This window comes from Manis javanica, chromosome 5 (assembly GCF_040802235.1).
Source record: "Manis javanica isolate MJ-LG chromosome 5, MJ_LKY, whole genome shotgun sequence".
Taxonomy (NCBI): domain Eukaryota; kingdom Metazoa; phylum Chordata; class Mammalia; order Pholidota; family Manidae; genus Manis; species Manis javanica.
Window position 1 is genome coordinate 9,946,141 of NC_133160.1, and position 13,210 is coordinate 9,959,350.

Consider the following 13,210-nt stretch of genomic DNA (forward strand, 5'->3'; position numbering starts at 1 on the left):
TGACGACCAAACAAAACATGTCTGAAGCCACAAGTGGCCTGAGAGCTGCCAGTTTTCAACCTTTCTGAGGGGCACGTTCAATGTCCAGGAACAAGCACTTTCATCTCTTAGTGCTCTCTGCCTTTTGTCATCATTTATTCAACTGAGTCTTTCATATCGTCAGCCATGCACACATTCCACCCACCCATTCATCCATCCAACCACTCATCCTTCCAGCCATCGCCCATCCTTCCATTCATGCATTTCACTCACCCACTCATCCATCCATCCATCATTCCATCACTCCCCTGTTGGTTCATTTACTCAGCCATTATTATTAGGCTGCATGGGGTGCTAGACCCTTGCCAGACCCTGGTGACATAGTAAAGATTGTGACCCAATCCCTTTCCTCTAGAAACTCACCATCTAGTTTAGTAGAAATGAGAAAAAAAGGGACTAATAGAGAAGGATGGAACCAAATGGTGCTAAGTTCAGACTCTGCCATCTGCCAGCTGGGCAATCTTGGGCGAAGTATTAAAGCTTTGGGCCTGTTTCCCCCTGCTCGCAAGCAGGTTGTCAGGACCATGTTAGGTCATGTATGTGAAGTGGGGCACAGTAGCAGGCCCTTTAGATGTCAGATGTGATAGGCTGCGGGGAAGCCCAGGGCTGTGGCATCAGGCAAGGTTGCCAGCCCAGTCTGAGGGTCCACGGAGGCTTTGTGGGGTGGTGGTGTCCAGAATGTTCCACCATGCTCCATGCTAGCAGAGGGGTTGCTTTGTCATTACTCTGCACAACTTCCCCCTGGTCGGCTGACACCCTTGGCTGCCTGAACACCCTGGTTTTCCCACTCTTGCTTCACTTTGAAAGGGCAGCTCTTTCTCTGACCACCCCACCCCACCCAGAACTGCCCCACCCCTTGCTGCCACATTTGTGGGAAAACTGTATGGCTCAGAAAGGGCTTGCAGGCTCCCTCTTCTCTAGATGTTGTTATTTTTTTTTCCCATTTAAATTGAAACCACACTGATTAAAGAAAATTAGAAAAGAACACATCAAACAAGAAAGAAGAAAAATTATTCTTTGTCCCATCCTTCTAATGCAACCACACTGAACATTCTGTTTTTTTCCTTTCTCCTAAACCAGGTTATTGGAGTGTATGTGTGTGTGTGTGTGTGTGTGTCTTTGCATAGTTATAACCCATACTGCTCAACTATTTAGCATTGTGTTTTTAAAAACTTTTCCATTATATAGTAAGCATTTTTCCCCACTGCTCATCTCCATGAACATATTTGAAGGGCTGCACTTATTTATGCAGCAGATGTTAACTGAGCACCTACTATGGCCTGTGGGAGAGACAGAGTGTAATAATATAGCCAACCTTTACTAAGTGTACAATCCATGCCAGATGCTGTTCTAATCGCTTGCATTAAATCTCTTCTTCTTCACAACCATCCTATTTGATAGATAACACCATAATGCCCATTTGCCAGATGAGAAAACTGGAAAAAGTAAAACTGGCCCAAGGCTGCACAGCTAAGAGAGGTCCCGCTTTTGAATCCAGCTGGGTCAGTCACAGAGCCTGGACTCTGGTCATGCTGGACTACTTTGTCAGCTGGCCCCCATCCAGAGTGATCTGAGATGGAACAGGAAATGTACAGGAGCACATGACAGCCCCAAGGAGGCTTCAGATCTACCCAGGGGCATCAGGGAAGGCTCCCTGGAGGAGGAGATGACATTTTAGCTGAGGAAGTGGGAGGTGAGGGCACTGCTGGCAGAGGGAGCAGAAATATGAGGACCCGAGGTAGGAGCAGGCATGGACAGTTGACAGGCTGGTGATGCTAACCTGGCTGGAGAGGTGGGCAGGACCACATCATGCAAGGGCTGTGGGCCCTGGGAATCCGGGAGAAGCCCCAGAGGGAGGGGTGTTAAACTGAGATATGGCATGACTGGGGAGGCCGTCCTCCACTCCAGCTACAAAAATGCCCTGCTCTGGCCCTCACAGCCTGTCTGCCCCTCCTCGTAGCACCCAGCACCCTGGGCACTTCTTGCCTGTCTGTCATCTGTCTGCCATTCTAGGCTAAAGAAAGTTCTGGAGGGCAGGAATCTGGTCTGATTTGTTTCACTCCTGTGGCTTAGATCAGTGCCAGGCAGGTAAAATCCCTGGAATGAGATAATGGTGGACGACATGCGGTGATACAGTGTCAACACTGTTCCAACGTTGTCTGCCACAGTGCGGGCCCCTCGGGCCCCTCGGGGTGCAAGGCCTCTTCAGGATGTGCCCGGGCCTTGAGGTTTGCCAGGACTTTGCTCTGACTTGCCCACAGTGTCTTGTTTGGTTTAGGAGAGGCCTAGGTAAATAAGCCAACCCTTGCTGGGCGCTCTCAACACTGTTCTTGAAGGTCGCAAGGAACTGGTGAGAGCGCGTCTGTGTGGCCACCTTCCCACCTCCTCGCCTTCTCCAGCCTGTGTGGGACCCAGCATGGACTCGCCTCCTGCTGTCCATACCACCCGCTGCTGGCGGTGGGGAGAGACTTGGCGGGCCGTGGCCCCTTCCTGCACTCGGGCCGAGGGCCTCCAAGGTAACTATTTACTCATGTCCCCTCAGCCAAGCCCACTATCTTATCAGCTCAAACACTTCAGAGTTCAGGCCAAGAAGCCAAAGTCAATTTCGAAAAAGTCTTTAAGAGGCCAAAACACAAACATCAGGGAAGGTGTTTGGAGTAGGGAGGCAGTGAAGTTGGGGAGGGTGAACACTTGGGTTCCTTTAACAGGCTCACAGGACCCCAGTGACTTTTCTGGGCCCAAAGGCAGATGTCCAAGGAGAGTCCCTACAGCACCGGCTGCAGAGCGAAGACCGGAGCCGCCCTATGTATCCATCAATAGGGGATCAATCAATAAATCATGAAGTACCACACAGTCTACAAAAAGAAAAAAACCACTTACTATGCGGTGACATGCAAATAGATTGTAAAGGAGAAAAAAAAGCAAATATATTCAGCAGTGTTTATAATCAGACCCCTTTTGTATAAACAGAAAAGGTGGGAATCAATATCCTTACATGTCTGTTTAATGTATAGAAAATTTCTGGAAGCATATATTGGGTATCTGGAAATGGCAGCTACCTCTGGTACAGGAGTCAAAGGGGGACAGACTTCTCATTATACCCTTTTGTACCTTTTGAATTACTTAATACCATGTTAATGTAGTATTACAGAAATAAATAAACTAAATAAGAATATTAATGATTTCACTACAGGCAAATGGCCAATAGCACAAAAAATGAGGGGATAATGCCTGTAGAGGTGTAGAAACTTTAAGCCCATACCACATTAGTGAAGATCTAGTTCAAGGGGAAACCTAAACCTATTTAGATTCTTCCCCATAGAGTTAGCCACATTTAAACAAGTCTTTCAAAGTTCTCTTGTGTTTTATAAACCTGGCTGCTTAAATGCACTTTCAAAACATCATCTCATTGAACTTCTTGAAGGTTCTATGAAGTAGAATCAGATCACTGTGTAAATTGATTAATTAATTCAACAAATACTTACTGCTTTAGGTGATGAGGATATAGAGATGAGCAAGATAAGATCCCTGATCTCATGGAGTCTATGGGTCTAGAGGGAGTGCAAAGAAGTAACAAGAACAGCAATGCAAAAAACAGATACGACAATTTCAGTTAGAGGAACTGGAAATAAAATGAGACCAGGAAAGAAAATGTAAATGATGATGGCATAAATGGCAATTTTTTGGTGAGGAGCTCTCTGAGGAGGTGACACTGGAACAGAGACATGAATAAAATAGAAGAACCAATCACAAGAAAACTAGGGAGAGGATAGATCCAGGAAGCAGGAATAGCCAGTGCAAAGGCCCTGAGGCTACACCACGCTTTGCTTGTGGGAGGAACAGAATGATGGCCAATGTGGCTGGAGCTTAGAGAGAGAGCAAAAGATGGCTGTAAGATCCAGTTGGAGAGTTTGGTAGAGGCTGATCCTCTGGGTTTCATGGGCATTGGAAGGAGTCCAGATGAAGAAACTGAGGCTCAGAGAAGTTAAGAAACTTGACCAGTGGCCAAGCCAGATTTCCCAACTCCATATCCAGTCCTCTGAAGCATTCACACATCTACATGTGGCAAAAACATGAAATGTTTCCATACAGCACAAACCATGTTTCGAAAAAATTGTTTTTTTTTTAAATTTCACAGAAAAGTACATAACATCATACAGTGAACTCTCATCAAGTGGATAAACTCATGTAATGCACCCAGATGAACAAATAGAACATTCCAGAAGCCCTCAAGTCCCCTCCCAGCAAATCCTCACCCCACTCCCAAGGTTAACCACTGTCCTGAATTCTAACCCCATAGATTAATTTTACTGCTTTTGAACTTCATATAAATGGAATCACCCAATATGTGCTCTTTCCTGTCTGGCTTCTTTCACTCCACATTATGAGTGGAAGATTCATGGGACTTACAGACTTTTACTGTGTTACAGGCCAGACCAACATACGGTGTGACCCATGCAAAAGAGCTGACCTCCCTACAAAGGCCAGGAGAAAGGAGGTCACACAGGAAGCAGTTCAGGGTATGTCCCAATGTGAAGAAGGCAGATACACAATAGTACGTGTAAAGCTATCCCAGTTTTGTTGGGGAAAAATGTCTCTTCAAGTAGAGATAAAATGATCCTAGAAAATACGTTAACTTTCCTCTCAGCTGTAGCGCCCTGTGAATGCTCAGCAAATGAGCATAGCCCCGGGGAGGCGGAGGAGCCGTCTTGTGTTGGGGGACATGCTGAGTAAAAGATGAAGGATCTGTCAGTTGGACTTTCCTGTACTTCTTAGATCATTTCTTTCTCAACCTTTTTAGCCCAATGTACATGGTGACATTGTGGAAGTTAAATGCCTGTATGATGTGATTCTGCCAAGTGACAAGTGTTCCGTAGAGATTCTCCAATAATGGTGGGAAAGACAGGTGGATTGTATTCTTCTTTATTTGTTTATGCCAGCTTTTCTACAAGAATAAAAATTCCTGTATATTATATAACAACCAGGACAGCAGCCACCGGCTGACAAGTGAAAGGAAGACCTCTCCATAAGTGGTTTATGTCGCTCTCAGAGGGCCCGCCACAGAAAGGGGACGCCGCCCAACGCACTGAGGCAGATGGTGCCGGGAAGGAGGCACTGCCTCCCCTCATCCTGGGCTGAGGGGTGGGGCGGGACGGCACCCATGGGGTCATCCCGCTTTTATGGTGGTTAAAGGGTGGCCTGAGGCCAGACTAGGGTTCGCATTCTGACCTTGCCCCTTAACAGCTGTGTGTTTTGGTTACCATTCCTGCACAACAAACTACCCCCAAACTTGGTGGCATAAAACAGCCATTCTATCCTTGTGGAATTTTCTCTTGGGTTCTGTGGATCAGGACTTGAGACAAGGCACAGCAAGATGGCCTTTCTCTGCTCCACACTGTCTGGGGTCTCAATGGGAAAACTTGAAGGCTGGGGGTGACCTGGTGGCCAGGAGCTAGCATCATCCGGACAGCCTGCATTTGTATGGCTGGTGCCTCAGGGACCTGGGCTGGTTTGGGCTTCCTCGCAGCATGGCGGCTGGGTTTCCAGCACCAGCGCTCCAACAGAGCAAGTTGGAAGTGCAGGGCACTTTTATGATCAGGCCTCAGAAGTCACACAGGATCATTTCCTCTGTACTCTGCCAGCTGATGCAGTCCTAAAGGTTGTCTGAGTGTCCAGGTGACTTTATAAGAACAGCATGAGGACGATGTGCAGAAGCTGGAGCCTCACATACTGCGGGCAGGGGGTGGATTTTAACATGGCGCAGCCACTTTGGAAAATAGTCTGGCAGTTTCCTCAGAAGGCTAAACATGGAGTTACCACATGATCCAGCAATTCCACTCCTGGGTGTATATATATACCCAAGAGAAATGAAAATCTACATCACACAGAACCAAATGTCCATCAACAGGTGAATGGAAAAGGAGGCGGCAGAGCCATACAATGGAGTCTCATGCAGCGGTAAAAGGGAATGCAGGGCTGGGACACGGACGCACCTCAGAGACATGTGACGTGGGAGAAGACAGCCACAAAAAGGCAAATGAGTCCACTGGCATGAGGTGTCCAGAAGAGGTGACTTCATGGGGACAGAGAGTAGATTAGCAGTTGCCAGGGTCTGGGGAGGAGGGGACGGGGAGTGACTGCTAATGGGCGCAGGGTTTCTCTTTGGGGAGACAAGTGTTCTAAAATTAGACAGTGGTGATGGCTGCACAACTCTGAGAATACACCAAAGGCCACTGGATCGCATACTTGAAAAGTGTGAATTCTGTGGTATGTGAACTATATCTCAATAACGCTTTTTTTTAAAAGGAGAAATATCATGAGAGATGGGAGATACTGCTGTGAGCCTCTTCAGAAAATGCACTGTGTGAACAGGAGTGCTCCATCCTATGCCTCAGTTTCCTCGTCTGTAAACGGGGATATTTAACCATCAAATGAACTCAGAGGGAGGGTCTTTGGGGATTAAACGATTCGGCTGGAGGCTGAATTGTGCAAGCACAATGTGGCTGGAGCAGAGTGAATAAAAGAAGTTTCTCCTAAGTGCCAAAAGGAACTGGGTGGGAAACACTGTACGTAGTCCAGAATCCAACCTGCTGTCCCACTCCCCAGCCACTGCCCTGGAGGCCAGCATCATCTTGTGCCTGGACTACTACAGTAGGCCCTCAGTCTTCGCTCTGCTTCTGTCTTGTCCCCAACCCCGCTCTCTACACACACACAGTCCATTCACCTCATACACCTAGAGGGAGTCCATCAAAATCTAAGTCTAACCATGTCTCTCCTCTGCTCAGAACCATCCACAGCTCCCACCTCACTCAGAGTAGAAGCCAAAGATCCTATGAGGCCCTACAAAATTCATACCCCCATCACCTCCCTGACTTCATCTCTCTCATGCTACCCCTCACTCACTCCTTTCTTGATACAGTGACCTCACTGGTTCTCAGCCACTAAAAGGAATGCAGCGCTGGAACAGTCCTGCCTCAGGACCTTTGCTCTTGCTATTTTATCTGGCAGGAACCTTCTGCAGATATCCTCAGGGCTTGTTTCCTCATCTGCTTCAGGTCTTTGCTCAGATGTCACCTTCTCAGGAAGGCCTTCCTTGACCATGCCCAACACTCCCTCCACCTTGGTTGCATTATTTTCTCCATAGAATGTATTGCTATCTGGCATTATATTTATTTTCTTCTTTTTTTGTTCTTCATCTTTTTCTCAACTGGAATGTAAGGAACTTACAAAGTGAGGAATTTTTGTCTGTTTTCTTCACAGCCATAACCCCAGTGCCTGGCACATAGTAAGTGCTCAATAAATATTAGTTGAATAAAGTATAACTTTAAAAAGAAGCAAGTGAAGCAGCCCTGATGGGGGATAACAGGGAGTGGTGGAGACTGTGGCAAACCGGCAGCCCTTGTCCTCTCTGAAAGGTGCAACTATCACTGTGCTTCAGCCTAATATTTCCATGTGGGCTTTGGGCCCAGGGTGGCCAAGCAACCAGTGTTTCAAGGGAAGACAGAAACATCTGTGTTTATGTGAAACCACTGCTGATCAGAAATCCCTGTCTGCTGCTTACATTGGAGCAAAGCTGCCATTTCTGACCTCTAACCTAGGTCAAAATGCTTCCAAGTGGATTTCATTGAACCCCAATTTCCGGGAAAGCTGGCTGGAATTCAGAGAGAGGGTGCTGAATAAGTAGACTTGGCCATTACGTGTTTCTGTGAAGCGCATGACATTTTTCATATTTAGGTTCTTGAGATGATTTTATTTCAGGGTGAGTTTTTTCTCTTCTCCTTAGTCTCAGTTCCACCCTCACATTTATACGGGCCTGGGCATCTTTCCTCCACTCTGGAGCAAAGATCAAAAGTAAATATTGGCAGAACATTGGTTTTACTGTGACCCAGATAAGGAACAGCAGAAAACGGAAACAGCGAGATTTTATTGCTCCTCCCACAACTTCCACTCCAACCAGACTCCCTCAATATTTACTTATTAGTTTCACTTCATACAAATTCTTAATTTGGTTGCCAACAGGGCTGCCATGCAGGGCGGGCTCTGCACAACTCCAGGGCCCCCTTCTATGAAAGGGCTATGATTGGCGCCTCCTGTTGTTGCACCATGGATGCCAGTGTGGGTTTATTTATTACCCCATTCTCACTGACTGTGGCATATGTATCGTTTTTGCTTTGGCAAATGTTTCCTGCTTTGTAAAAGTAGCACAAGCACGTGGAGAAAAATTCAAACAGTATAAACAGGTTGTGTAAAAAAAGTCTCCTTTCTGCCTTCATCCGATCTTTCCCAGATCTTCTCTCTAGAAGCACTTACTGTTGCCAATTTCTTGTGTGTCTTTTTAGAGATATAAACAAATCTCATTCTCACTCTCTTGCTCTCCAAGTATATGTATCACAGATGCATACATACGTATATGTAATGTAACAGAGCCCTCTCTATTTCCTATGTTTCTCTATCATTTCCTTTTGAACCAATGGTTTATACAAGGGGCCAGCAAACTACAGTCCTCTGGCCAAATATATTCCATTGCATGTTTTTGTACAGCCTGAGAGCTAAGAATGAGTTTTACATTTTCTTACATTTTTAAATGGTTGAAAAAAAATCAAGAGAAGGATAATACTTTATGACACATGAAAATTATATGAAATTAAAATCTGTGTCTATAAATAAAGTGTTTTGGAACACAGTCCTGTCCACGTGTTTATGGACTGTCTATGGCTGCTTGGGTGCCAGAATGGCACACGAGTAGTTGTGACAGGGGCTGAATGGCCCGCACAGCACAAAGTATTCACTAAGTGGCCCTTTACAGAACAAGTTTGCTGACCCATGGCTTATAGGGTACATATTGTTCTGCTTTTTTCACATAACTGTAGATCCTGAAGATCTTCTGATATCAGCACATATTAGTCCACCTCATTCCTCTTAACAAAGACTCTAGCATTTCTATTATGTTTCTGAGCCATAATTTATTTATCCAGTTCTTTCGACAGACCCCCAAACTCTTGTTTAAATGAAAAGAGCTCACGTCTCAGGAAAGCTCAAAAATTCCTGACAAGGACAAGAAATCTCAAGTGGTCATTCTGTTGATTATTTGTCTCTTGCTCTGGCAGAAATAGGATTTGTGGCAGCTTACAACAGGAGGGGCAGAGCCGATAAAACAGTGAAAGCACTACGACAGAGGTGAAATACCAGGAAAGGACTGGAATCAAGATGCCTGCCCTTCCCAGCTGAGGAAGCCTGGATTATATTTGAGCTGGAGGCTTTATTTGAATCATATTTGCAGATGATGCAAAAATCTTTGTGGGTGTTTATTTTCCTCAAGAGGGAGGTTGAGGGCTGAATGACTCTGAGAAGTTGGAGGAATCACCAAGCACGATAACATAGAGCAGTGTTTCCTACCCTCACAATTGCCAGATCTTGAAGTAAATTATTTTCTTGAACTATTATTTTTTAAATATTTTTCTTTAACCCATATATTTAGAAAAAAATCAAATACAGTTGGAGAAATAATACCCATGAATTAATGATTCTGATGAGTTAGCTATATATGTATTTTTTTCAAATAGGCATAAATACTTAATAAATACTAAAATTTTAAAAACGCATACAACCTCATCCATGTACCACCAATAATAATCTTGCAAACCAACAGTGGAGCCTGTTGGTTTTTTAAGTGCTGGGGTGTCAGACACTGGGGGTTGCCTTGCCAACGGCCATTTCCCCCCTCCCTTCCTGCTGCCAGAACCCTTAACTTTGTTCAGCAGGCCATGTTCCTGGGAAGTAAACCACATTTGGTTGAAGCCAAGCGTGTCTACGCTATTCTCTTGGATCTGGGATTGGTCTATGGGTGGTCATATGACCCAGTCCTGGCCAAAGGGAAACTCTGCTGGGGGCTTCTGGGAAAGAATTTCCTCTCTGATAAGAGACACATGAAGAGAGACCTATTTGCACTTTTCCTTCCTTTCCTGCTTTGGACATTGTTGTGTGAAGAGGTGATGAGTGAGTTATGGTAGCTATCTCGTGACGTTAGGTGACAAGCCCAAGGACACGTTTCTGACTTGCTGTTGATGGTGGAGGGGGCAAAGAGCCTTGGTCCTTCATGACAACCTTGAGATTCCAAATATACCCTAGGGTCTCCAATCTCCAGATGTCTTTTAAATAAACGAGAAATGTTATTATAGTCTGAACCACTGTAGTGGAGCCTCTAAATCTATCTTAATGGATCAAATGGCTTTGTCCTTTAGTGCTGGACTCCAGGGTCAAACATACTGATGATTATATTTCAGCTCCACCAAATAGTCCTAGCTCTGTTACCCTGGACAAATGATTTAACTTTCTAAGCCTTAGTTTTTTTTTCTCATGAAATATAAATAATATATAACAAATACTACTTAGCTCAGACAGATTTTTGAGAAAAATATTTTTAATTTACTTAGAGCACTTAGAACAAAGAAAGTCTTATTTTTGTTACTATTATTTCTTTAGTATTCATAAAACCTCTAAAAATAATGGGAAAGGCAACATGGAAAGAGACAGGAAGTTGACAGCACCTAATAAAGGCCATCAGCTGGGCACAAGAAGAGCAGAAAATGATCTGAACGTCAGAGCTGACCACAAGCTGCAGATGACTCAGTACTTCAGTGAACAAGCTCAACGTAAGGCTGGGGAACTGGACTGCAAGAGTGACAGGCAGGTTCCTGGCTGTGAACCTTCTGCTCCGTGATTCATGACTCACACCTTTCCAGGGGCATAGACTCTACACTTGGTCATCTCATCTTTTTAAAGGATGTGGGAAGCGGTCCTGGGTCCAGAGGCATAGAAACAGTGACCTGGGACTATTTATGTAAGAGACTGGAAGGAGTTGGGAGCAAGGTCATCACGGCCCTATGTTTAATTTATGAAGCAGCTGTTGGTCATGTCTTCAGCAGCCTGAATGGAAGGAACTAGACCAGGAGGTGCGGCGTGAACAGAAGCAGCACTGGGTGGTGAGTCAGTAAACTTGTGATTCCACTGTGTGACCCAGGGAAGTTTCCTCTCCGTTCCAGACCTCAGGAGCTCCATATGTAGAGTGAAGATCCAGGCCAACCTATGGTCTTGAGGAGGTGACAGCGACAAATAGAAATGCGTTTGGCTGCAAGTAACTGGAAATTCAACTGATGTGGCACGAACAAGCAAAGCTTTATTTTCCCCACAGAATAAAAGTTCAATGGCTCAAGAAAAAAACCAGGCTCTTCCTGACATCTCTGCAATTCTCTTGGCTTCTCCTCATGGTTTCAGGATGGATGCTTCAGTCCTTCTCAGGGTAGGAAGAAGGAAGATGGACATCACCAGTCACCTCTGTCCCTGCAATTCCCAAATTAAAGCTTCCCAGAACACTCAGAAGAGTATCTCATTGGGCAGAGCTGATCACATGACTGATCACATGCCTGCCTCAGCTGCGAGGGATGTTGGGAAAGGAAGGACCTGGGCATTGTTGTGAAAGCTAAGAGGGAGGAGGGGATGGTCTTGGGTTGGCCAACCAGTGTCTCAGGGCAGCAAACCCCTAATCCTGGCCCCAGTGACCTCAGCATCCAGAGCCACTATTGTCTGCCTGTGGCCTGCCCAGCTAAAGTTTAAGTCATGAGAACAAGGTGTGAGTTGAATCCTGACTCTGACACTGGCTTTCAGTGGGACTGTGGGAGAGACTTCACATCTCACCTGTACAGAAGATGAAGTCCAACTCTTACCTGTGGCTTCACGGCTGGCTTCCTGGGTGAGCAACCATGTGGTCACACAGCACCCCACTCTCCCAGGGCCCTGCACTTGGTCCGATGCTCTGCTGTTGCCATCTTAAAATTCTTAATACTTTCAGAGCAAGAGGTCCTGCATTTTCCTCTTACACTGGGTCCTCTAGTGGGTTCTGCATGGCTGGCCAAGCCCTGCGGGAACCACCCTGCTCTCTCAGCGCTTGTTTCCTGTCATCACTTCTTCCTCCGTCCTAGGCTCACGGCCACCTCAGAAGACCCTGCCCTGGCGTGCGGTGGCTCTCCTCTGCTGAAGCAGCCCCCAAAGGAGCTGGAAGCTGCCTGCTGCCTGCTCTCTCCATGGTTGACAAGCAAGGCCTTCCTGAAGGGGCTCTGGGTGGCACATCTCCAAGTGCACCCCTTTATTTTTGTCTCCAGATCTCTGTTTACTTGGTAAATATCTCTTGGTAACCCATTTTGGGGCAAAACTTTAGTATACTGGCAATATGGAAGTGAGGCAGTACAGCAGAAGGATGAAGAGCTTGGGTTCTGGAGTCAGTGCCTCATCAGGTCATTGCTGTGTGGCCTTGAGCAAGTTACTTCCCCTCTCTGAGCCTCAGTTTTGTTTTATGTGAAGTAAGGACAACAGTGCTTACCTCATGGTGCTATTGTGAGGATGAACAGGTCAGGAAAAGGCTCAGCAGAGGGCCTGACACTTGGTAATCATTCAGCAAATGGTCATCATTGTTAGAATATCAAAACTCTGAATGAATAATGAACTTTGGTGGAATGAAAATAAAAGGCTGCCTCTTCCCTGAAGCCAGATCTAGTTTCCTCTCAACTCCCAGAGCACTTTACATGGATTTCCCGTGGTCTGCTTTTGCTATAGCTGTATGTTTTCTTGCCTAGAAATGGCTATTTACCCACTTGTCTAGTCTGGGTCTTTCAGTTGAAAGTGGTAGAAACAAACCCAACTTGAAGTAGCTTAAGAAAAAGTTTTGAGGTGGGTTCAGCTTCAGGAACGGCTGGATCCAAACATCCACCTGTTGTTTAGGAATCACGGGTGCTCCGACTCTCGGCTGCTTCCTCTGGGTCAGTCAGGGTCATCCCATGCCGTGGCAACGATAGTCGCCAGCATTCCCTGGGCCTCCATTCTGCCAGGTCAGCAAGCCAAGTGGTTAGAAGCTGACTTTTCTATGTAGTCCCAGCTCAAGTCTGGGGGTTGACTTTGGTCGGCTTGACTTGTCACATGCACATCCCTGGGGCCAGGAGATGGAATGTGCTCACTGCCCAGGCCTGATCCATCTTCCGCTCTTGGGAGACGGGCCGCTGCCTCCTGAGCCACATGGAGTGATGCTAGAGGGTAGTTGTTCCCTGAAGGAAAACCAGGTCCTGCTGGCAGCAGACGGGTGGTGCCGGTGCAGTGGCCAGGTACAAACGGGTGGCCGCTG

The 13,210-nt window shown here is 46.2% G+C and overlaps 1 long non-coding RNA gene across 1 annotated transcript; it reads left to right on the forward strand.

The window, feature by feature from the left end:
• Positions 1-10,454: 10,454 nt before the first annotated feature.
• Positions 10,455-12,578, forward strand: LOC140849446 (uncharacterized). Its single transcript, XR_012131271.1, has 2 exons — positions 10,455-11,788; positions 12,018-12,578. It is a non-coding gene; the product is annotated as an uncharacterized lncRNA (long non-coding RNA).
• Positions 12,579-13,210: the final 632 nt, after the last annotated feature.